This window comes from Culex quinquefasciatus, chromosome 2, assembly GCF_015732765.1.
Source record: "Culex quinquefasciatus strain JHB chromosome 2, VPISU_Cqui_1.0_pri_paternal, whole genome shotgun sequence".
In the NCBI taxonomy this organism is placed as follows: Eukaryota; Metazoa; Arthropoda; class Insecta; order Diptera; family Culicidae; genus Culex; species Culex quinquefasciatus.
In genome coordinates this window covers 204,774,862-204,798,885 of record NC_051862.1, presented here as the reverse complement: position 1 = coordinate 204,798,885, position 24,024 = coordinate 204,774,862, and the positions used below count along the sequence as shown (strand labels likewise).

At 35.0% G+C, this 24,024-nt stretch overlaps 1 protein-coding gene and 2 non-coding genes across 3 annotated transcripts in view; 2 read left to right on the top strand and 1 right to left on the bottom strand.

Moving 5' to 3' along the window:
• Window positions 1-24,024, top strand: part of LOC6034348 (putative odorant-binding protein A10) — a 61,080-nt gene that overhangs the window by 23,944 nt on the left and 13,112 nt on the right. The gene's annotated exons all lie outside the window — the stretch shown is intronic.
• On the top strand, window positions 16,310-16,382 carry Trnaf-gaa. Its single transcript has one exon. It is a non-coding gene; the product is annotated as a tRNA-Phe (tRNA).
• On the bottom strand, window positions 16,489-16,561 carry Trnaf-gaa. The gene has a single exon. It is a non-coding gene; the product is annotated as a tRNA-Phe (tRNA).

Below are 24,024 nucleotides of genomic sequence, written 5' to 3'. Positions count from 1 at the left end.
ACGACGTCCCATACAAAGTGGTATGCTCTGTTCGTGGACTTGCTCTTAACAAACAAAAAGCCAAAATTTTCAGAAATTGAAATTATCGTGGTTTGTGTGGATCATAAAAACCTTTCCTACTTTTTTCAAACTACTGACAGTAGCATCGCATTTAAGGATTTCGACTAATAGAATTTCGAAATAATTACTGCAATCTTGACTGCTTGGGTACTTATGGCAGATAATAAATCTAGTAATATCTAAACGGTGTTGTGATACAATCGGTTGAATGTTAAAAAATTCAGAATGGAAAATAAAATTTCATCAACTTTCCATTAATATATTTAATCTGGCGTTATAATCATTTATTTTATAGCTTATGAATATTTTATCTGAAGGGTCTCACATAAGAAAAAAAATATTACAAATATTTGGTGCCGTCGTGGAAAAATAGAATTCAAAAATTTCTTTTTCTAGATTTTTGAATTGATGTCCTTTAAATTTGGTTGCTTTTCAAACGCTAGATTTCCATACTGAATCGTTACTAGAATGGTGTTGGAAAAGCCATTTCCAAGTCGTCAGTATCGATTCTGTACCATTTCCTGTCAATTTATTTTATTATCCTCACAAAACTGCTTCTGCGAAAGTATAGCAACAAGCGTACATGGTCCCAGGAATACAGACAGGCTGTCCTAGTAGGATTATGGTGAAATCACAGACAATTGGACGTTATTTTTTCAAATTAGATTTTAAAAAAATATTTGTTCAGTTATATGTTTAATTTTCCAAATATGTTTTCTTCATTCTGTGCGTTAAAAAAAATCTCTCTTTAAATCTGTGCCGAGTGCCTTCCCGGAATAGAATTCGCACGCAATACCCATGTCTTTGACGTCGTGTGACACACTTCCAAAGTAATAGCATGTTTCATCCTTTTTTTCTCGTAGGTGGATTTGGCTGCCACGACGACGTCTGCTACTGATTCAAATGTGGGTTTTGGAAAAGACATTTCCTGCAGAAACGTTGGCACTTTTCCAGCGATGTGTTCTGGCAGAAGAGTTGAATTTATTTGTTTGTTTGGGCTTGTTTATGTTACATTTAGATAAAGAATACAAGTTTACAATTTCGAAATCCCTGCTTAAAAAGCAATAAGACATAAGCAAACCAGCAAATGAAAATTTTACAGTCCCCCTCTTGCTGACGATTGCAATTAGTTTAATCCTCTTAAAAATTTGATTAATTTCCCCAACGGTCCACGGGGTGGGGTCATTTTCATCCCACTAATTATACGAATATCCCCTCGAGAGGACCCTCCCCCTCCGGAAGGCAAGTCGGACTTGGTGGAAAAGTGCTTGTTATTTCTTCATTACGGATCTCCCTTCTTTTGGCGAGGGGGGAGACAGGATCAGTGGAAAGTATCCCCAAGGAAGTCGCTTCGTCGTCGTTTTTTTGTCTTCCACAGCTCACGTCCTGGCACGCCCTTTGGAGATTCATTTTCCGACCGGATAAACTCGCGCTAAAGATGATATTAATTTAATTAGAACGATTATATTTCGAACCGAGTTGGGCAAGATTTCCTTCGCTTTTTTTGTTCGTTTTTTTTCTGAATAAGGCGAAATCTTGGAACCTCAACCGGAATCGTTTTTATTTTGGGAACAACAAAACTTTTCTCATTACTTACAATCTCTGCTCGCCGGGCGTTGCTGTTGTTTTTGCTTAACTTTACGGCCAAAATTCATCATCAAACGTAAATTTTGTTACCCACCCTGAAGGGCAATAAGCAAAAAAAAAAAAAACAGGTCGAAATTAAATACGAGGGTCGAAGGAATAACAGCAAGAGCAGCAGCAATAATAGGGTGGGTACGGATTTTCAAAAGTTCTGAGATCAAGTTCTGGTGTGGTTCCTCTTGTAGGGCATACCCATAGGGACTCTCAGGCCAAATTTCAGCTCATTTGGTTGAAAACTGGCTTGTCTCAAGCGAGTTCAAGTTTACATGGGATTTACTATGGGAAATTTTGAATTTTCGTTCATTCGCTCCTACAGGCCTGGGGGAAACATGTAGAAACTTCTAGGATGGCCAGAAATGAGCGGAATTGTCTGTAGAACAACTTTCTCTAAGAGACCAGGTCGAATCGTTCAACCCCCATCGAGCTCAACGGCAATACATCCGGGATTTTCGGAACCAACGGTTTTCCCCAGAAAAGCAACAAATTTTCCTTAGCATGCTATGAATGCTTGATGAATACCGCGACGCCACATGTCAAACAGCTACCACGTGATTGTAAAATTTGCACCATAACATTTTTTTTCTTATTTGGAGGTTTAGAATACAGCTAAATAGTATCAGGATCACCATAAATTTTAATTCTATGGTTCAAAAAGTAATAAAAAGTATTTTTATATAGGCGAAGCCAGTCCACGTGGTAGCTGTTTGACATGTGGCGTCGCGGTATTCATCAAGCATTCATAGCATGCTAAGGAAAATTTGTTGCTTTTCTGGGGAAAACCGTTGGTTCCGAAAATCCCGGATGTATTGCCGTTGAGCTCGATGGGGGTTGAACGATTCGACCTGGTCTCTTAGAGAAAGTTGTTCTACAGACAATTCCGCTCATTTCTGGCCATCCTAGAAGTTTCTACATGTTTCCCCCAGGCCTGTAGGAGCGAATGAACGAAAATTCAAAATTTCCCATAGTAAATCCCATGTAAACTTCAACTCGCTTGAGACAAGCCAGTTTTCAACCAAATGAGCTGAAATTTGGCCTGAGAGTCCCTATGGGTATGCCCTACAAGGGGAACCACACCAGAACTTGATCTGAGAACTTTTGAAAATCCGTACCCACCCTAAGCAATAATCTCGATAAAACTTCTGTTTTGTTTCTCAATTTTTTGTTTGCGTTCGTTTGGCCAACACGGGGCTGGGATTATCGGAAATCGCAAACTTTAGATTATTTTTGGAAACTTGATGGGAGGAAAAACGGGGGGCTTGAACAAAGTCTGCCAGGAATATATTGTTTTTGTTTTCGGAACTTGGAAACATCTGCAACTTATTTCGAGTTATGTTGTTTTCCTTTTCGATTTTTATGAATCACTTACCGTTTTCCAGGAAATTTGTAAATTACTCGGGATTTTTTGAAGTTCAAGCATTAGTATATATTTTCTTAACTTTTCGGAACCATTTTTTTAATGCTCAAAAAATATATAAACTCTACAAAATTTGGTTCAATTCAATTTTTTGGTGAATTCATTAGAATTTATCAGATGGTAAAAATGTGATATCAAGATTTCGATCTGATGATATTATTTTTTGATGCATCTGGAATTAGATCTATCCTCATTAAAATTAGCTATTACAATTTAGGGAAGCTTTTTTAAGACAAAACGGTGTTATTTCATTTAAAAAAATATTACCAAATTATTCCCGACAAAGCAACCATAATCAAATGAGATGAAACTTTATATGATATCATTAATTTTTTTAACGGATTTGTGCAAGAAGAATAACTTCAATTCGTTCAAAAAGAAATTTCAATTTGAATTAAATCATCGGTGCAACAATGGGTGTTAAATTTTGTTCAGGAACTGAATCCGGGATGACTTGTCATGGAAAGTCTTGATTCAAAAATTTCACGAATGTTTCATATTTTAACATTGAAAATCGGACCATTAGTTGCTGAGATATCAACATTAGAAAATAATGGGTTTATTGGGTAGGAATTAGAAAACTTCAATTTTCCTGTTTCTTTATGATTAAGCCGCTGTATCTCAGCCAGCAACCAGTGATCCAATTTGAAGATTGACTTAGACAATTTCATAGCAAATTTTGTAAACTTTTCAAAAAAATATTTGCAGAAATGGTTACTCACGGTTACTATTTTTAAAAATCGAGAAACAGCATATATTTCGCTAAAATCAAAAAAATCTGAAAGTCTGTAGAGAACTTTTCGATTGCAAATTCAATTTTAAATAAAAAAATTGTGTAAAATTTTGTTTTGTTTAAAATTTCGATTTTTTTCAGAAATCACTGTTTTTTTTTAAATAGAAACTCGGCTGCAGATTTTTTGACCATACTTCTCTATGGCTCAGAAGTGGCGGATTTTTATTCCCTAAAAAATACCAAAAAATCTCAATAATCATAAAGTACGTATTTTGGAAAATTAAATTTTGGTGAAAAAAAAGTTAATAAAAAAAATCTTTTTTCTTGTACCTGAGCAATTCTCTACGAAATCGGTCTTTTTTCTTAAATTTTAATTTTTGTATTTTTTAATCTGACTGAAACTTTTTTGGTGCCTTCGGTATGCTCAAAGAAGCCATTTTGCATCATTAGTTTGTCCATATAATTTTCCATACAAATTTGGCAGCTGGCCATACAAAAATGATGTATGAAAATTTTGGTGATTTTTTATTAAATTTTTTTTCACTAAAACTTGATTTGCAAAAAAAACACTATTTTTAATTTTTTTGATATTTTTTGATATGATTTAGAGGACATCTAATGCCAACTTTTCAGAAATTTCCAGGTTGTGCAAAAAATCTTTGAGCGAGTTATGAATTTTTGAATCAATACTATTTTTTTCAAAAAATCGAAAAATTGGTCTTAAAAATTTTTCAACTTCATTTTTCAATTCATTCAAGTTAAATCCATATTTAGGTGACTTTTTTGAAAATAGTCGCAGTTTTTCATTTTTACAATTAGTGCACATGTTTGCCCACCTTTGAATTTTTTGCCTTCCTCACTGAGGTAAGGCTATAATCCTGCTCTAAAAATGAACTTTTTATTAAAAGCTCGAAGACCTACCTTCATGTATACATATCGACTCAGAATCGAAAACTGAACAAATGTCTGTGTGTGTGTATGTGTGTGTGTGTGTATGTATGTATGTGTTCAAAAATCTTGCCAAGTTTTCTCAGCACTGGATGAACCGATTTTGATCGAACCAGTTGCATTCGACTTGGTTTAGGGTCCCATACATCGCTATTGAATTGTTTGAAGTTTCGATGACTAGTTCAAAAGTTATGAATAAAAATGTGTTTTCACATATATCCGGATCTCAATTATATGCATGCAAACGATGTCCGGATCCATCATCCGACCCATCGTTGGTTAGGTAATCGAGAGACCTTTCCAACGAGTCCACAACATTGAAGATCTGGCAACCCTGTCACGAGTTATGACCACTTAAGTGATATTTATGTACTTTTTTGAAGCCGGATCTCACTTAAATGTATGTAAACGATGTCCGGAACCATCATCCGACCCATCGTTGGTTAGGTAATCGAGAGACCTTTCCAACGAGTCCACATAATTGAAGATCTGGCAACCCTGTCACGAGTTATGACCACTTAAGTGATATTTATGTACTTTTTTGAAGCCGGATCTCACTTAAATGTATGTAAACGATGTCTGGAACCATCATCCGACCCATCGTTGGTTAGGTAATCGAGAGACCTTTCCAACGAGTCCACATAATTGAAGATCTGGCAACCCTGTCTCATGTTATGACCACTTAAGTGATATTTATGTACTTTTTTGAAGCCGGATCTCACTTAAATGCATGTAAACGATGTCCTGATCCATCATCCGACCCATCATTGGTTAGGTAATCGAGAGACCTTTCCAACGAGTCCACATAATTGAAGATCTGGCAACCCTGTCTCGAGTTATGACCACTTAAGTGATATTTATGTACTTTTTTGAAGCTGGATCTCACTTAAATGCATGTAAACGATGTCCGGATCCATCATCCGACCCATCGTTGGTTAGGTAATCGAGAGACCTTTCCAACGAATCGACAACATTGAAGATCTGGCAACCCTGTCACGAGTTATGACCACTTAAGTGATATTTATGTACTTTTTTGAAGCCGGATCTCACTTAAATGTATGTCAACGATGTCCGGAACCATCATCCGACCCATCGTTGGTTAGGTTATCAAGAGACCTTTCCAACGAGTCCACATAATTGAAAATCTGGCAACCCTGTCTCGAGTTATGACCAATTAAGGGATATTTATGTACTTTTTTGAAGCCGGATCTTACTTAAATGTATGTAAACGATGTCCGGATCCATCATCCGACCCATCATTGATTAGGTAATCGAGAGACCTTTCCAACGAGTCCACATAATTGAAAATCTGGCAACCCTGTCTCGAGTTATGACCACTTAAGTGATATTTATGTACTTTTTTGAAGCCGGATCTCACTTAAATGTATGTAAACGATGTCCGGATCCATCATCCGACCCATCATTGGTTAGGTAATCGAGAGACCTTTCCAACGAGTCCACATAATTGAAGATCTGGCAACCCTGTCTCGAGTTATGACCACTTAAGTGATATTTATGTACTTTTTTGAAGCCGGATCTCACTTAAATGTATGTAAACGATGTCCGGAACCATCATCCGACCCATCGTTGGTTAGGTTATCAAGAGACCTTTCCAACGAGTCCACATTATTGAAAATCTGGCAACCCTGTCTCGAGTTATGACAACTTAAGTTATATCTGTGTACTTATTTTTCTGGACCTAAAAAAAAATAGCTGAAATATGTGTCCAAACCACTCATATTACCCATTGTTGGTAAAAAGTGAGGAAGGCATCAACCACATAGGTGGATTAAGTTAGTTTTTTTTTGAAAAGCTGAGAAAATTCTCTATATTTTGCATTTTTGAACTTTGTTGATACGACCCTTAGTTGCTGAGATATTGCCATGCAAAGGTTTAAAAATAGGAAAATTGATGTTTTCTAAGTCTCACCCAAACAACCCACCATTTTCTAATGTCGATATCCCAGCAACTAATGGTCCGATTTTCAATGTTAAAATATGAAACATTCGTGAAATTTTCCGATATCTTCGAAAAAAATATTTACAAAATTTTCAAACCAGGACTAATATTGAATGTTTGGCCCTTTTGAAATATTAGTCTTGGTTTAAAAAATTTTGAAAATATTTTTTTCGAAAAGACCTGAAAATTTCACGAATGTTTCATATTTTAACATTGTAAATCGGACCATTAGTTGCTGTGATATCGACATTAGAAAATGGTGTGTTGTTTGGGTGGGACTTAGAAAACATCAATGTTTTTAAACCTTTGCATGGCAATATCTCAGCAACTAAGGGTCGTATCAATAAAGTCAAAAAATGCAAAATATAGAGAATTTTCTCAGCTTTTAAAAAATATTTTGTTCAAAGGTGGGCAAACAGGTGCACTAATTAAAAAAAAATGAAAAACTGTGACTATTTTCAAAAAAGCCACCTAAAAATGGATTTAACTTAAAAACGGTGCACTTTATCAAAATTTCACTGAAGTACTTTTTGATTGCAAATTTGATTTTACATCGAAAAATGGAATTGAAATATTGTTGCGACCAATATTTCGATTTTTTGAAAAAATCTGTATTGATTCAAAAATTCATAACTCGCTCAAAGATTTTTTGCACAACCTGGAAATTTCTGAAAAGTTGGCATTTAATGTCCTCTTAAACATATCCAAAAATAAAAAAAAATAAAAATAGTGTTTTTTTTGCAAATCAAGTTTTAGTGACAAAAAGTTAAATAAAAAATCACCAATTTTTTTTTACCGTGTATCATTTTTTCAGTGTAGTCCATATCCATACCTACACCTTTGCCGAAGACACCAAATCGATCAAAAAATTCCTTCCAAAGATACAGATTTTTGAATTTTCATACATCATTTTTGTATGGCCAGCTGCCAAATTTGTATGGAAAATTATATGGACATACGAATGATGCAAAATGGCTTCTTTGTGCATACAAAACGCACCAAAAAAGGTTCAGCCGGATTAAAAAAATACAAAAATTAAAATTCAAAATAAAAAGATCGATTTCGTAGAGAACTGCTCACAACCAACTCTATGTTGCTTTTTTAAATTTTTTTCTTCCATGAATATTAGAATAAATTTGTTAATAATTATGTGTGCCAAAAAACTTAATTTAAAAAATTAAAATTAAAATATTAGCAAATTAAACTCTTAACAAACCTCAAGTTGTTTGACTAACTTGGAAAATAAAACAACTTTTGTGCATAAGCAGCACCCATCACAGTAGTATACAAGCTCCAAACGCTGGTAAACCGGAAGCAGTTTCATTCCAACCACCTTATTTCCAGCACTACATCCTCAATTTCGACAAACCGTCGACAAGAAATTGTGTGTTCGTTCGGTTTTGAAAAAAAAAACTCTGCTTCCACCATCCCGTGCCAGCTATAGTCAAGGGGGACGTTTTCATGGTAGCAGCAGCACCCAAGCAATAGCGTATTATTTGTAAACATGGAACTTGGAGTTTTTGCTGCAAGTTGGGAAACTTCGCTCACCCTCTACATTCACTGGGCTGCACGTGGCCCCGGAAGCGGACACGTGCAAAATGTTCCGGGAAGAAAACATGGCGAAAAACAAAACTTTACAATTTAGCTACAAGTTTTGCTCGTGAATTTAGTCAAGTTGAATTTTCGTTGAACTTGTTTGTTTTCGTCAGAAAGTTTCAGTTTTTTCTTGATGTAAATAAATTTAAATTTCATTTGAAGATTAACTTTACAACAAAAAAATATTAAACAACAAACCCTTAGTCCCAACATAGGTGCACCTCCGGCATGAATCATTGAATTTTCCAGCAAACGAAATGGGAGCAGTGCACCCAACTTTGTTTGCTACCCTAACTTTTTCTATTCTTTTTTTTCATCGCGGACAACTCATGTTGGCACGCCATTGTTTAACTTTGCTGAGCTCTCTGAAATAATAGTAAGGAAAAAAACAGCCAGACGCTTGCTGCGATGCATTTTGTATAGTGAATAAATATTAGAGTTTACACTGCACTCGGCGGAAGTCCATGGTTCTCCGGGGGACGACCGGTTTTTTTTTTTTTTTGTACCCAGTACTTGGTGGGAGTACTGCGCGAGAGGACATTACCACGGTTTGGTTTATTTTTGTTTGAATTGAAAAGTGAAATTGAATGGAAATCACGGCTGGTGCGTTTTGTTTTAGTTTGTTTTGTATTAGCATGGAAATTTAAGTAATTGAATACAGTACATGAAATTTCACTGAATTGAAATATTTTGAATCAATTTAAGCTTCGTGAATTCAAACTAGTGCTTATCTTTTGAATGGAATTCCAAAGTCCAATTCATAAACGAAGAGTAACAAACCATCACCGTAGATAACGAAGTGCAAGCTTTTAAGAGATTAAAAGTTCTGCAAGTCTCGATGGAGAACCATCTGAAATACCTCAGCCTGCTCCAGACAGCTCTATTGTATTGCTTAGATGCCCGGGCCAGATCTTTTATGTGTGGCCACAGAAAGGATTTCATTCTGTAACGTTCCATGAAATGAAAGTTTTTTTTTTCTAAATCCTTTAAATCAGTACATCATAGCAGATGCAGAGAGACTTTCATGAGGTGTTTACTTAAAAAGTTTGAGCAAAGAAGGATTATCTGTGTTTTGATGCATCAAGCAGTTGAAACTGAACATATTACAAAAAGGTTTTTAAAGTGTTGTTAGAGCCAAGAGATGAACCAATTCATGAATTAATACAGAGCAATTCCATGTCAAATAGGGAATCGGTTATACCCGACCCTCTCCGATTTCAATGAAACTTTGTAGACATGTTATCCTACGCTTTTATAAGCCATTTTTGTGTATATGGAGCCAGTTACACTCGATAATGACATTTGAGAAGGGCGTAAGTGTTTTAAATATATATTAAATATATTAAATATTTTTGTATTTCTTAATATTATATAGTTGTATCTCGAAACCGTTTTATCGTATCAAAAAGTGGTCAAAAACAAACTTGTAGGAAATTTGATGAGCATTCCGAAAAAAATACACTGAAACAAAAAAACACTCCACTTTTATGAGATTTTTTAAATTTTTAAGAGTCAAATTTGAAGGTGAGGCAACGATTTTTCTTCGTTCAAAACTTTTGTGAAAATAGTCTAAGATGTCACAAAAAGAATCACGAAAAATGCAGGATGGAGCAACTCACCTAAAAAAATACAAAAATCATTTACTGAAACTGTTTTTTCAAAAGTGCTCTAAACATCCAAATTTGCTAAAACCGATAGCGGGAATCGATTCTTCAGACAATTCTACATAAAAGTCTCCATATTGACCATTGCCCTAAGTTACAGCGGTAAAAAAAAACGTTGGAAAAATAGTTTTTTTTATGGTTTTTGGCAATTTCTATATGACAGACTTGATTTTTCATTCTCAAAAATATTTTGAACGGAAAGCTCGTCCAATTTCCCATAAGATTGTCATTATTTTTTTAATGTTTCAATTGGATGTATGGGCTTACAGATATACCTAAGCTTATTTACTATCCAGCTTACTATACTACACTGAAAAAATATTATGTTTTCAATTATGATATTTTATCTGTAAGCCCATACATTCAATTGAAATGCGGTTTAAGACAAACTTATGAGAAATTGGACGAGCTTTCCGGTAAACATATTTTCGAGACTGAAAAATCAAGTCTGTCATATAGAAATTGCCAAAAACCATCAAAAAACCTATTTTTTCAACATTTTAATTTTTAAAACCGCTGTAACTTCACAAGGATTGGACTTAGGACAATGGTCAATATGGTGACTTTTATGTAAACTTTTTTTTCTTAAAATCGTTATAACTCGTAATGTTTGTAAGCAAACCCCTTTTGTTTATATATCATTCTTTTAATTGTCTGCTCTACAACTTTGTAAAATATTGTCACACTTTAAAAAATAACCCTGTAAAGATAGAAAAAACACGAAATTTTAAAATGGAAAATTTTGCTTTAAATGAAAAAATACCCTCCTGGTTCAATGTAGATTCGAAAAGTTCATTAAATTTCCCTTAAGGTTTCATGTTTCAAATTTTTTACAGTCGAGTAACGGAAAATGCCGGATTTTTTTTAAAAAAATTCGTGTTTTCTTCGATGAAAAATTCGTTTTTTTTCGGAATTCTGAGTAAGCCATCAAATGGTGCGTACAATTTTACATAAAAGACCCTTTGACACCAAATTTCCATCTTATCACCGTTTCAGGCTGCAAATTATTGAAAAACACCTCTTTTTTTGCATGTTCAAAAATGAAAGGGATCGTACTGCCCCTCCGTCATGCTCTCAGAAAAAAAAAACAACAAAGTGCTCTTTATAACATAAAATTTCTTTTGACTCCGAATGTCTATCCAGGTTCCTCTATCACAAATTATCGAAAAATGAACAGCGTGGAGTGGAGTCCAACATTAACTTTTAAAACAAAGTTCCATGATAATCGAAACGGGAATGTAGAAACAGTTGTGTGAAGGAGGTATCAGGCTATGGCAAGAAAACAAACAAACTCTCACTTTTTCGTGTTTGACTCGCATACATGGCAAAATGTATGCAGGCTGATGTCTCTTTTTGCAAACAAAGCTGACAAACTGTCAAAAAGTGTGGTTTTGTGTGTTTGTTTGCCGTAGGTTAATACCTCCTTGAGTTGCGTTAACAAATTGATGCCCGTGTGCTCTCTTGTTCTATCTAGATAGGGAGCACACCGACATCGAAATTGCAATATTTTTTAGTGAAAACAACAAAATTTAATATTTTTTTTGAGTCTTTCCCAATTTAAAGTGAAGCGATAATATAATTTAATGTACTCATAAGGCCTGTACAAATTGTATTGAAAGTTTTTGTCTTCCCCCCTTCAAAGTCGACCCGAAAAATCAGGGGGCAAAAAAATATGTTTAAACTTTAAATTTGAATGGAATTTGAAGGAGAATCGAAGTAAGCCACGCACGTGTGTTGCCGTTTATAAATTCTGCTCTGCATTTTTCGTTTAAATATTAGCTCAAATTGTAATATTATTTATAAATTTTAAGTTGTGTTCACTAATGTTCGGGTTGGAAAAGTCGTCGGAAAGGTCTGGTTCAAATTCCGTGCGTGGTTCTGATTTGACTCCTCGGGACGCGGAGTTATCGCGTATCGGTCTTGAGAGGAGCAACAAGGAGTGACCCCAAGCGGCTTTCCGTGGACACGGGACTTTGACTGGCAAGGGGGTCGTACTTTGATAGGAGAGAACCTTTGCTGAGGACGATGGTTCCCCACAAGAGCAGTGATTCTCGGAGGCCGATGATTTCGTCTGGCGTCAAAATCAAAATCCTCGTTTCAATATTCTACTCAGGTTTTCTTACCAAAATTCCCTACCACCGCTTAATTCATTTATTCAACTTAAAAAAAACATGTGTCTAGTTTAAATTATTAATTTTTTTTCAGCTGGTAGTTAAGGTAATATAATGCATAAAAATATATTGATATTGATATTGATTTTATCCAATTATTATATTCAATTTAATTAAATATTATAACACTAAACATGACATTCACAACCATATTGCAAAAAAACGGAGCGTTTGGTACGGTTTGTCCACGCATCCATCCTCCCCTTAGAATCTATGAAATGTGATCCGTTCATAGAATCCTCTCTGCGGTAAACACAACACAGTAGTGCTGGCCGCATTAATTTTTGTAATACATTTTTGGGTGTTCTCGGACGTACAGTGATTATTAATAATGTCAAGAAAAGTGCTTGGGGGGTAATATAATCACAAGACTTTCCAGCATGCTTTCATCGGACTGGCTGCGTTTGTGTTAGATTAGATTAGATTAGATTGGATCAAAATTTCAATGAAATTTGAAGTGCAATCAACTGAAATCAATTTTAAATGCATTCTCCTGCGTTATGAATCATTTTTAGCATGTTAGGGTTAATTTAAAAATAGTTTGAATTTTGGAAATGTTTGATCTTTAGTATCGCAAAATGTTTTTCTCGCTAATTTTTTATTTTCGTCAAATCTTACATTTTTTGAAAACTAATGCTTGCAAAACATCTGAACTGCCCATTTGCGCATAAATGTCCCATATGCAAAAACAGCAAACTGAGAAAAGCGCATTTGAAGTTTGTCCCAAACATATGGCTACGTGTTAAGTTTGCACGAAACAAAGTACTGGATGTTATAGGCTCTTTAGAAAGAGCACACGATTTTGAACCAAACTGCATATGGGACATTTATGCAATCATGGGCAGTGAACTAGTGTAAAATGCATTTTAGAACACTTTTTCCATGCAAATGTTAAAACTATGGCTTGTTATTTCATTATTTATGTATTTTTTTTATTTTCTAACCCCTCCCCCTCGATCCCAGCCAGAGCCGAGGGAAATACTTTGAACTTTGAAAAAAATTGCATAGGCCTAATTTAAACTTTAACAACCAAAAAATACAATTATTGGATTTTGTAAATTTTCAAATTTGCGCCCATTGCAAAACCATCAATCGCCAAACAAATCCAGCTAATACTTTCAACACCCCCGTTTGCTTTAAAAGCTTTTCCCCGGCCAATGAATCCAATCCCAATTAATCCCGTCACGGACTATTAAAACCACTTTCCGGGTGTTAGAGGGAAGCTTTTCCGCACGCCAATCTGTTTCAATTTCAGGAAAGAGGGTGGGGGGGAGCGATGGCTTGGTCAGAACTCCGAGAAGCAATAAATTTTCCCGCGCCAATCCGCTCTCTCTAATCGCATTCCGCGTGTCGTCGTCGTCGTCGTGCTGTTGGAAAAACCCTTTTGCCGGACTCGTGTTGCAAGAATTTTCCAGGGCATTAATTTATTTTAATCCTTTACACTAGCAGCTGGCGGGTTGGGTGGTTGGTTGGTTTAGCGTTTGCCATTCCCGGGAAACTTTGGTTTGACTTTACTTTTTTTCGAAAACTAATATTAATTTTAATTGTTAAACCTGAAGAAATTTTAAATAAATTACAATATTTTGAATATTTCTGTAATCTAGTGTAAATAGTTAAAAAAAATATCCCGCAGGTCATGAGCCAAGTGTTGGGTGAGCCGCCTCAGTACACCTCATTAGGAAAAGGAAAATTATTTTCCACTAGCTTTGCACGCGTGTCACGAACCTTTTCATACCACCACCACTTAGCTATAAAGGGGTGCTTTGCCAAGCTGAGGGACAGGGTGAAGCGTAGTGTTATTCTTGACGAATAGTTTAAAAGCAAATTTCAAATTACACTATATCTAAGTGTTGCATCATAATTATACAAAAATGATTCCTCATATCATACGAATTAAAAAATATCATCAAATAAAAACATATTTTCGCGCAAAAAAACACTAAATTTTTGTTTTTACTGTGCAATTCTGTGGCTTCTTGGCGGAAGTCTTGGCTGCCCGTTGTCGGTCGGTTGATCGACGCAAATGGGCTGAGTGCCCTTGCCACAGCATTTCCGGGCACAGCCAAAGGTCGGAAAGGCTGTGGTGGTGCGATACGAAGCTTGACGCTGACCTACCTTAACGTTTAGATTCAAGTTGGGTGTTATAGTTGGAAAGTTGAACAAGTAGCTTGTAATTGGGATGTTTTTGGGGGGAATTTGGTTTAAGAATTTGTTGTTTTTGAATTCGCAAGTAAGAAAAGGGCATTTGCCATTAACAGAAAAAAAACAAACTTTCAAAATCTAACTTTCATCAAAGTTTTAAATGTTTTTAGTAAAATCTATTTTGTTTAAATATATTTAACATCAATTATTTAAGCTGGTACAAATTTAAAGGAGACAAAAATAATTTAAATTGAATTTTAACTTTCCAGCCCAACAATAAAATTTGTATAGCCAAAAGTATCACAAAGCTATATACTGGTCATACAAAATGCGCAAGTAAACATTCTAAAACCTGTATCTTTCGAAATGAAATATTTAAAACAATTTTAAACTTTTACTTTAAAATGACTTTAATTTTTTTATAAAGCGTTCAGTTTTGAAGCTATTAGCATTTCTAAGCGATTAAAATACTTTACAGTGCACATCAACCAGAAAATCTTATTTGCACTATATAGTGGTTTTTTTACATAAAGAATTCATGGACAAAGTTTGACTTAACAAAAACCAAATTGAAAATGACGAAAAAAAAGGCAAGTTATGGTATTAAATTATTTTTAAATGCAGTAGTTGTTCGGTAACTGGGCGTTGTTTAACTGGGCTGCTTTTTAATTGGGCGCACGATAACTGGGCCGTAGCCCAGTTAAAAAGCAGACAAACGTCAAAAAACCAAAACAAACCGAAATGACCGAGGGGTTAATGGATGCAAAACATGTTCAAAAAATAATAAAAACTTTTTTCAAACTTTTAATTCATTTCAATTCATAATTGAAGAAATATGAAAAGTAAACATCGTAAATAAATTTGATTAACTTTTATTTTTTATATTTCATCAAGAAAATATTATGCATCGGTGTTCCCCTCGTTATTTTTCGTTCAGCCCAGTTAGCGAGCAGCATTCGGTGACTGGGCTACGTTCTCAGCCCAGTTACCGAACAAATACTGCATCAATCAATTTATGGAAAAAATCTCTTTTTATGTCTTTAGTACTCAAAATCTATCAAAAGTCTTCAAGTGCTCTCAATTATTTAAGTTGTTACGAAAATTAAAATTTCAGCAACATGTTTTTGCCCTTTACTTTTTGGAAATTTGTTAGGAACATGAAATGAAATTTGCATTAGTCTTAATTAAAAAATAGTTCTACTATTTATTTAGGCGATTTTTTTAAATATAACACATATAAAAAATAAAAAAATAAAAATATAAAAATTATAATTAAAAAAATTAAAAAAAAATCTCAATCTCAATCTTAATCTTCAAACATTATGATCATTTAAAGTTCTTGTGAAAAACATGATATATTGAAATATCTTGTTTTAATTCGTTCAATTTACCACCCCTACCAACCAAACCAATGAAGTCGACCTCTGCCATTTAAAGCCTCCGAAGCACCTTTAAATCAAGATTGATTAGCGTAGATTGGTTCGTCGTTGGCCATCCCGCTCGGTGCCATAAATTAAGGATTCAACTACCCTTTTCCCGCCAAGTTTCACAAGAAGGGGAAAACTTGGAAGTGCGCCGGAACTTGTGCCAAAGACGACGGTGACAAATGCAAGCGGCTGCAGATGGATGAAGGAGGAAAAGGAAGTAGGAAGAAGCAGCACTATGAGTAATGGCGACACGAGGAGCTGGGAAAATTAAAATTTATGATTCACCAAGCGCACGTAGATTTCAATTTAGAGAGATTGTTGTTGTTGGGAGGTGGAATTAAATGCAAGCTAAAGAGTCCTTTTGGGAGGGATTTAAAAGTGGTGGAAGGATTATGTGGGATGAAATTGGAAGCTGGAAGGATTAGTAATGATTTGTAGAGATTTTGTGGAATTGAGATTGTTGAATCAGGACGATAAGTTGGACTATAAATGTGTTGAATTCAACTTCAAAATAAGGTTGAAAAAAATAATTTCACTAGTGAAATTCAACAGCCGAAATAGCTCAGTTGGGAGAGCGTTAGACTGAAGATCTAAATGTCCCCGGTTCAATCCCGGGTTTCGGCAAATCTCAAAATATATTTTTTCATCATCAAGTAGCAACTCAATGCAGTTTCTTATTTGTTAAATCGTCTGAAAAAAAAAGAAAAATAAATAAACACCAAAAAAGAACTGCCGAAACCCGGGATTGAACCGGGGACATTTAGATCTTCAGTCTAACGCTCTCCCAACTGAGCTATTTCGGCTGATAATAACAGCACACAACTTTACAAGATTGTGAATTTGCCTTGTTCATTTGGGGACTGATAATTAATTTTACAGGAGTTGAAGTGGAGCAACCAGGTGATAACAACACTACAGTGAAGTGCAACATGTTAAATATTTATTTTTCAAGTAAAGATAACAAAATGAAGGCGATCCACATTAATTTGTACGAATCACTCTGAACTTTAATTTCGAACCAAACTCGCTCTACCTTAATATAAACACAATTAAACATAGCCATTGCAAGCTCTTGAGGGGCCCTGCGGTTGTGTTGTTGTTGACAAGCTTTACATCAGAAATCATGGTTTTCCGCCCGGAGCTCCAACTCGCCGTGCGGTCTGTCGATGCTTTTCCAGCTGCCAGAAATAACAGGAAAATAACCACACGCTTACACAAACTTACTAACGCACACACACACACTTACTGAACCTCACAGAAGATGGGGCAAAATCAAGACTAACGAAGAAGAAACTTGTTCCTTTTGGGTTTTTTCCTGGACACAAAATAAACACAGTCTTTTGACCTTGTATCGAGAGCTGGTATAGTCTGCCGGCAAGATTCAGGAGAAATCTGGAGTTTTTTTTAAAAAAGGTCCCATAAACCAAATTTCCAGTTTTTGTTTTTTGAGTGTTTTTGAAACCACCTTGAGTCAGGGGTATTGAAAAACACCCAAAAAGCAAAAACTGAAAATTTGGTTTATTGGACTTTTTCAAAAAAAAAAAAAAAACAACTCCAGAAATATACATCATAAGATGTTGTGGGTCAACAAGTTTATGATGGTGTAGTGCTGCTTTAAGATGTGATTTTATGGAAATTTGGTTATCATGATTTTTTATTTTCAATATTTAAAAGAATATGCAAAAGTTTAACTAACAGCTCCAGCATTAATATTATAGGAATTTAAAAGTACGACTTGTACAAATGAAAATTGCCTAAATTCAATCATTTGACCGTTTTAAATGCTAGTCTTGAAACCCTTTTCAAGATACGGTCATCCCTGCAAACTATGTTTCAAATAGTTGAGATAACCACAAAAAACACCTTTATATTTTTTCCGGCTCTTTTCTATAAAAATAATAATTATTAGAATTTAAATTCACCTTTTGAAAGAAAAAACACTTTTGTTAACATTTCCAAATGACACTCACAGTAAGACAGCGCCTACGAACACAGTGGTTTAATCCCAAAATTGCCGAGATCGTTATTTCCAGTGGTTTTCGAAAAAGTTGACCTACACGGAAAGGGGATCCATCGCCATATTTGCTAAAAAATTCACTAAACTAGCGAATTTTTTCGCTGAAACCAGCGGCTGAGCAAATTCAAATCCATCAAAGACGCCGGAAAAAAACCGACGTCCGCGAAACTAAACGCTGATTCAGTGCCAGAAATCTGGGACTTCTCCTGAACCAGCAAAACTAATCGCTGATTCTAGCGAAACCAGTCCCCCAAGCAGCGAAAATGTTTACTAAGCCAGTAAATGTTTTCACTGGTTCGATAAAATTTGACTGAGTTTGAAACCAGCGAAAAAATGAACGATTCCAGGTAATTTTTCTGCTGGCTAAGAAATTAGCAACTTTTTCCGTTAGTTTTAGCGGATTTTATCGCGTTTTGGCGATGGATCCCCTTTCCGTGTATAAAAAACTGCCAATATTAAGATCAAGAAAAAATCAAACTTTACAAAAAACTTAATACAAGAAAATGGCATTTTCAAAAAATCATAAAAAATCAACTTTTTTTCTCGTGTACACAGTAAAAAATGATGGTAATATTCATCAGGAAATGGTGACAGATTTTGTGGCAAAATAAATAATAAATTTTACCCCAGAAAATGATGAATTTTCATCAGTTTTTGATGAATATTCATCAGGTTCACATTTTTACACATTTTTTGTGTAATATTACTCAAAAAAGAGGTAATATTCAACCTACCAAATTTTCAACATTCCAAAATTCAACTTTTTTTTCTGTGCACGAAAAGCGATAACATGACACATTTTTAGAGGTTAGAGATTTATTCATTCCCAGATGTAATATTACCATACCTAGTGATGCAAAAAGACTTTTTTTGAATACAGAATCCTATGAAAATTCGCAATTCGTAATTTTCAGTGCAAGAACGGGCCTTGACCGATCTTATGCACTAGGTTCCCGACGAAAACGCACTGCCCTTACATCTACATCTCACGCTTGCTCTGAGTCAGTACGAGCAACACGCTAGAACACGCTTTGGGTGTTCGTGCCAGGCATGCACACCTTCTTTTCCGGTTACGCATTTTAACTCGGCCGGGGGTGGTACATTGCGTAGGGTTTGATGTAAGTATAAGCGCACAACCATTTACAGTGTGCCTATCAATTCTCATTAAAGCAAAAACTGTTTTATTTTTAGTTTGAATCCAAAAACTAGTTGATATTTTACTGGTGTATTGTTTTCTCCTGAAATCCTTCCTACACCCAACTGGCAGTCGCATGATTGTGATGCATGGCGGCATGAAAGTATATCAGAATCTGCATGAAATCTGTCCTCATGCATTTTTTGCGATATAGGAGTATGACATTTTTGCCCGTTACCGACAATTATCAACATTACCGACGGCTTTTTGGTTGTATTTCACAAAAAAACACTTAGCAGAACGAGGATTGAACCACCAACTTCTTGGTTATTGATCCGACACGCTACCACCGCGCCATGGACGCTTGATGAAAAGTGAGTGAAAGAGCACCAACATATGCTTCTCTTTGGAGTGTTGCTCGGGGACGGGCCAGTATTATATGTGTTGGTGAGAACTGCAGATCGCTGAAATTTTTACACGCGGGCAAAAATGATCTACGGGCTTGCTGCAAAAAATGTTATAAAATATGACATTTTCTGCAGCAAATCCAATGTTGCAGATTTTGAGATATATTTTTCCTTTGGGTGTAGTGTTGAGTTGTATTTATATGTTGCTATTTCTTTTGTCACGGTGTTTTGTTACAATTTTTGGTCCTTAGCATGTTATAAAAGTTTACCAAAAGTACAATAGTAATATTTGTGTTAAATTGAGTAAGGGCTAAAACCTCACTTGTTAGAAGAAAAGGGTGAAGATTGAAAACAATAGACAGTAAAAGAGAATATATTTAAAAAAAATATCAAGAATCAATAGAAAGAGAATGATGATTGCATTTTAAAGAATAAAAATGAGAAGCTGGATGTAGTAGATGTAAAATTAGACAACAGTTTATAAATAGAGAAAAAAATAAGCTAAGATTATAGTAACGATTATTTATAGGACAGATAAAGAATTATTATTATTAGTTTTATTAAAGACACTTTACCACTGCTATGGCATTCGTGTCGTAGCATAAAGAATTATTTAAATAAATAGATTCGCAATAAAAACCAAAACCATTAGGCAAATGATAAATAGACTTGATATTAGTAGTACATTAAGGAAAAGTATAATTTAAAGAAAAAAAAAACAAAGTTTGTTACAGCAGTATTAATTAGTAAAAAAAAGTGGAAAAGCTTTGAGAGATAAGAGAATCAAAAGTTAGTGAAATCAAAATCAAATGATGGATATTAAAAAGAAGAATCAGTGAAGAAGTGACTATCAGTAGAGCAAAATAAAAATAGGAGATAGGTGGTAGCTGAGAATGAAGAGAAGAGAAACCCCGTTGTGCGATGTTTCAGGTACATCCACAGCAGTTGACTCAACATACTGCGAATCAAAACAATACCGTCTACAATCACAAATTACTTCCCTTTCCCACATTGTCGCGCCCCTTTCTTTTAGCCGTCTCAACTCTGACCCACGGTGGTCAAAGGTTTACGAGCCGTTTCCACAGGCTACCAGCTAGGTCATCATGAAAACCAAGCCAACGTGGAGGTAAGAAAATAGGACACTTGCAAGGAACCAGAGCTATACTGTTCTGATCAAGATAATTCGGATGATCTAACAGAACTACGGAAGTAGTTAGTTGCGCTTCTTCCAGAATGTTCTTTACCTGGACGTCAACCGAAGAGCACGCAACAAGGTCAGTGCCATTGCATGCTCTTAGGTATCAATCCTTGGCCTGCCAGAATCCTATGCACAGAATAAAAAAGTTGAATTTTGGAATGTTGAAAATTTGGTAGGTTGAATATTACCTCTTTATTTGTGTAATATTACATAAAAATGTGAACCTGATGAATATTCATCAAAAACTGATGAAAATTCATCATTTTCTGGGGTAAAATTTATTATTTATTTTGCCACAAAATCTGTCACCATTTCCTGATGAATATTACCATCATTTTTTTTTCTGTGTGAAAATGTTAGAAATAAACATTTCATTTATGAAAAATTATTGATTTGCCCTGGAAGACTTATATATATATACATATACATATATACATTCTAAGATTTGTTTACCGAATTCCGTAAAGTTTACCGAATATTCAACTGCTGAAAAGTTCGGTAATTACCGAATTCGGTAGAAACTTATCGAAATTCGGTAATGAAGTATATTCATCGTACAACAGAAATTTGGTAAAATTTAAAAAAAAATCTAAGTGTGTAAGAAATTTAAATTGTTCTTTATGCCAAATAAACAAAAGTATGATGTTCCACAACTTTCTTATCATGTCTCTTGAATACCATCGAAAGTAATAACACTCTGTTTTGTGCGATTAGTGTTCACTAAACATTGTACTTTTTTCGGGGACCAAACCGAACGGACCTGATACGACAATACGGAGAACGATAATACTGTGATAATGGTGGCAGCTGCTCGAACAAAATTCCAACAACGACTAACGAAGAAAAGACATTGTTGCTTAGCTGGTTGGACGGTTAAAGTTTATTTATAAACTCATGCTGCTACACCGCAGTGAGGTTTTCCCCCCACAAGAGCGATAATGCTTTTTTATGAGAGAAGAAGCAAACTTTTGACAGCGACAAGGATCGATTAATTGAATTTTTTGGAACTGTGAATCTCGGGGGGGAAACTGGCTGACACTCGAGTTTGATGGCGTGAACTTTTTGGGGGGAGTTTGGAACCACGTGACACTCATCAAGTCACGTCTCTGTGATAGTGGTGGTGGTTTCTAATGTGTTCCTAAACGCGAACGAAACTGTGTGTTTGGTTTCGTGATGTGTGTGATCCAGGATCACTGTACAGCATGTGTCTTGTGCTTCGGTTGCTCGCCTGGTTCAACTGTTTGCTCTTGTTTCACAAACAACCTCCACCTCCTCGTTGATGACAACTTTAAACAACAGCATCACAAGGGGTTGCGTTGAGTTGGGTGGTGGTATCGTGTGGTACATAAACTGCATGCCACACATGGTTCTACACCCGTGCTTTCGGTGCTTGCTATGGGTACAAACAGCAGAAATTACTGGATGATGTGCCTTCTGCGAAATAGTTGAACGTTCGAACGGAGTGCGATGCAACATTTGGAGTTGAGTTGTGTCATGAGCGGTCGCGAAAAATATTTTCTTGAAATTTTGGAGTCACTACCCGAGCAGACGGAAATAACTTAGGAAGGTCAGTTTTTGATATTGTGAGAAAATCGGAATATGTTATTGGGATGATCGGATTAGTTGTTAAAATAACAAAAATCAATAACAAAGATTTGCTTGAAGAATAACTTAAACTGTTATTATGTTGTTATTGCAATCATGAAGGAATAACAAGATTTGTTATTTTGTGCGGAGAGGTGGAGCAGCATAACAACAAAAAAAGTTATTGTTTTGGTTAATTTGTAATTTGCAAATAAACCTGCAGTTGCCATAACTCCTCTGAACTATTCACGGCTGCAGAGTCGAGTACCTCGAAGCGACTTTGAATCCATACTTTGAAGACAGCTCCGACTCTGGATGCAGGATATGACGTCAACGCCGACTTCAGCTCTCCAAAAATACCTGACTTCACAGATTCCGACTCCAAGTAAAAGTTGCTGAAAATTTGCTGTATCCGATGCAGTCACCGAGGTTTCACTCCAGCTCGAACTTCAACGTCAGCTCCGACTTCTTGGTTCTGTGAAAATAATAACAGTTTTTGTTATTCACATTTCAAAAATTATCAATAAATAAATCAATTCTCGTAGGGAATATAACAAAATTTAATTTAATTTTATCGGATGAATTTTAAATGACCCTGATGAAATTGATCAAAATTATCCCATAGTTCTAGCCAATTTCAGCAAAGTCTAATAATTAAAAAAAAATTTCAACTTTTATGAATAATTTCAGCTTAAAGACCCCATTTCATGGCCAAAATAATGACCCCGACGAAATTGGTCAAAATTATCCCATAGTTCTAGCCAATTTTAGCAAAGTCAAATAATAAAAAAAATCAACTTTTAAAATTTCAACTTTTTAGAATAATTTCAGCTTAAAGACCCCATTTCATGACTTAAATAATGACCCCGACGAAATTGGTCAAAATTATCCCATAGTTCTAGCCAATTTTAGCAAAGCCCCTTAGGGGGTATATCCAATAACAAAATAAATCAACTTTCAAATTTTCAACTTTTTAGAATAATTTTAGATTTAGGACCCCATTTCATGACTAAAATAATGACCCAGACGAAATTGATCAAAATTATTCCAAAGATCTAAACATATTTAACAAAAGAAAAAATAATAACAGATTGTGTTATGGACACTTAGAATCTTTTCCATTTGTGCGATTTATGGTAATATTATTCTATTTCAGAATACCAAACGAATAACAAATCTTGTTATTGGAAGTGTTTTTGTATAACATTTCCTCTTATTAGCGTTTTATTAAACATTTTCAATATAATTACACTTCAATACCAAATCTTGTTATTTTATCAGAAACTGTTATTATTTTCCCGGGCAGACGGTAATAACAAAATTCATGCCATTTCAATAACAAATTCTGTCAAAATAACAGAAAGCGTTATGGAATCTTCCTGAAAAGTCAATTTTTGCATAAAGGTTTAATAACAGTTTATGTTATCATAACAAAATTTGTTATTGATCTGACATTGGTTTAAAGCCAAAACAACTTTGGAATAACATTTTTTGTTATAGAAGAGTAACCCCAACTGTTATTGGGATGATCGGATTAGTTGTTAAAATAACAAAAAATAATAACAAAGATTTGTTCGAAGAATAACTAAAAATTTTATAAGTCTGTTATTACAATAACAATTCAATAACAAAAAAATCATAACGACGAATAACAAATTTTGTTATAAATAAAATAAAATGTTATTGGCTTAGTATTTTCAAATATCAAAAAATGTTATTCCCAAGTTATTTCCGTCTGCTCGGGTTTTCTTCTTGAAGTTGAAGTTCAGGATAAAATAATAACACTTTTTGTTTTTTTAACAGGATTTGTTATTGAAATATTATTAAATTTGTTATTACCGTCTGCCCGGGTACCAGGGGGTTAAGCTTTCTTTGAACTAGCAAGCTCAGTATTAATTTCTGCAATTGCCAAAATGTGTTGCGAG